The 2,854-nt window shown below is 40.5% G+C and overlaps 1 pseudogene; it reads left to right on the forward strand.

The window, feature by feature from the left end:
• The first annotated feature begins 323 nt into the window (after positions 1 to 323).
• LOC102953418 lies at positions 324 to 750 on the forward strand (annotated as a pseudogene).
• Positions 751 to 2,854: the final 2,104 nt, after the last annotated feature.

The raw sequence follows: 2,854 nt of genomic DNA on the forward strand, positions 1-2,854 counted from the left end.
GACTGACAAAGAATGTATAAGACCTGTGCACTGGAAACTACAAAATATTGCTTAGAGACCTCAGTAAATGAGGAGCTATACTATGCTCATGGATCAGCAGATTCAATAGTCAAGATCAGTTATCCCCAAACTGATCTATAAATTCAACACAATCCAGTCAAATTCCCAGCAGCTTTTTTTTTTTTTGTAGAAATTGAAAAGCTGATTCTAAAATTCTTGTAGAAATTCAATGGACTTAGAATAGCCAAAATAACTTTGCAAAAGAAGGTGGGGGCAGGTAGCTGGAAGGCCCTATCCCCTGGCTGTCAGCACTGAGGCCACATATGGCTGGAGTTACTGCAAAAGACGTGAACCTTCAGGGGTTCTTCAGAGCTCCAGCAGCCTTTCTCAAAAAGTTTGGGAAGCTGAAGCTTCCTAAATGGGCAGACACTGTCAAGCTGCCCAAGCATCAAGAGCTTGCTCCTTGTGATAAGAACTGGTTCCACACATGAGCATTTCCACAGAGTATCTCTCTGGCTGCACCAAGTTGGATCCATGACCAAGATCTATGGGGGCCAACAGACAAACAGCGTTGTGCCCAGCCACTTCAGCTAAGGCTCCAAGAATGTGGCCCACAGCATCCTTCAAGCCCTGGAGGGGCTGAAAATGGTGGAGAAGGACCAAGATGGGGGCCACAAACTAACACCTCAGGGACAGAGAGATCTGGGCAGAATCTTCAGAGAGTTGGCAACCGCAAACAAGAAACACTAGAACAGGGGTGCCTGGGTGGCTCCGTCAGTTAAGCAACCGACTCTTGATCGTGGCTCAGGTCATGATCTCTCACGGTTCGTGGGATCAAGCCCCACGTTGGGCTCTCCACTGAGGGCATGGAGCCTGCTTAGGATCTTCTTTCTTCTCTCTCTCTGCCTCTCCCCTGCTCGTGTACTCTCTCCCTCAAAATAAATAAACATTAAAAAAAGAAGAAGCAGCATTAGAACAAATTCTGGGTTAGTAAGTTGCTTTGTCTGTGGAAGAAAAAAAACCACCAAGCTGAAGGACTTACACTACTTAATTTCAAGACTGTTAAAAGCTACAGTAATCAAGATAGGGTCCTGTTGAGGGGCGCCTGGGTAGCTCAGTCGGTTAAGCGTCTGACTTCAGTTCAGGTCATGATCTCACAGTTCGTGGGTTCGAGCCTGCATCAGGTCCATCAATATGGTCTTTGATTTTCCACAAAGATGCAAAGGCAGTCTAGTGGGAAAAGGATAGTCTTTTCATTTGTTGAAATGAATATCTATGTTCCAAATAAAACAAAATAACTCACACCACTGTACAAAAATTAACACAAAGTGGATGCTAAACCTAAACAGAAGCCTAAAAGTATAACATTTCCAGCAGAAAACATATAGGAGAAAATCTTTGTGACCTTGGGTTAGGCAAAGATTTCTGAGATAACAACACCATAAAAAAAATTGAAATATTGGATTTCATCAGTACTAAGCATTTTTGCTGTATCAAAGATACTGTTTAAAGAACAAAAAGAAGATGGGGCGCCTGGGTGGTTCAGTTAGTTAAGCGTCTGACTTTGGCTCAGATCATGATCTCACAGTTCGTGAGTTCGAGAGCCCTGCATCAGGTTGCATCGGGCACTGTGCTGACAGCTCAGAGCCTGGAGCCTACTTTGGATTCTGTGTCTCCCTTTCTCTCTTCCCCTCCCCCGCTCATGCTCTGTCTCTCTCAAAAATGAATAAATGTTAAAAAAATTTTAAAAAACAAAAACAAAAAGAAGAGCTACAGACTGGGAGAGAATATTTGCCTAGCATATATATCATAAAAGACTCTTACCCAGAACATACAAAGAACTCTCAAAACTCAATAAGAAAACAACCCAGTTTTTTAAATGGGCAAAAGCTTTGAACTGACGCTTAAACAAGGGAGGCAAATACGCATACGGGAAGATCCTCATTATCAGGCATTAGGGAAATGCCACTTAAAACTACAATGAGGGGCACCTGGGTGGCTCAGTTGGTTAGGCATCTGGCTCCTGATTTGGGATGAGGTCATTATCTCACAGTTCCTGGGTTCGAGCCGCACATCAGGCTCTGTTCTGATGGCGGGGAGCCTGCTTGGGATTCTCTGTCTCTCTAGCTCCCTGCCCCTCCCCCACTCGTTCCCCATCTCTCTCTCTCAAAATAATTAAAGATTTAAAAAAACAAAGAGAAAGGAACCAATATTTTTAAAAAAAACTACAATGAGATATCACTATTAGAATAGCTGAACAAATTTTCTTTAATGATAATACCAAGTGTTGGTGAGAATGTGGACAAGTGGAGTTTTCATACACTGCTGGTGGAAATGGAAAATGGCACAACCACTTTGGAAATCAGTACCTTGATTTTTTTAACGTTTATTTATTTTTGAGAGAAAGAGACAGAGCATGTGTATTTTAAATATGTGTACTTTATGTATTGTCAATTATTCTTCAATAGAGCTATAAAAGTAAATAAAAAGAAGGAATAATCAAATAAAACAGTAGCGTTAATCTGAAAAAAATGAGATATAGATACTGGGAAAAGCAGAATCATCTCTACATGCAGATATATTATTATCTAGTCAGAAAAGTCAAAGATTCCGCTGAAACCTTATGAATCTTATAAGCAAGTTCAGTAAAATGGCTAGTTAAAAGAAAAATGTAGGAAAATCAATAGTTTTCTTTTTTACCAACACAAACCAATTCTAAAATGTTTTTTTAAATGATTTTATTTATAACAGCAATTATAGCCATGAAACACATAGGAATAAATTTTGCCAGGGACATACTAGAAGACCTGAATAAATGGAGAGATGTATGCCATTTTCTCACAATGGTAGAATA

Source organism: Panthera tigris, chromosome E1 (genome assembly GCF_018350195.1).
Source record: "Panthera tigris isolate Pti1 chromosome E1, P.tigris_Pti1_mat1.1, whole genome shotgun sequence".
In the NCBI taxonomy this organism is placed as follows: Eukaryota; Metazoa; Chordata; class Mammalia; order Carnivora; family Felidae; genus Panthera; species Panthera tigris.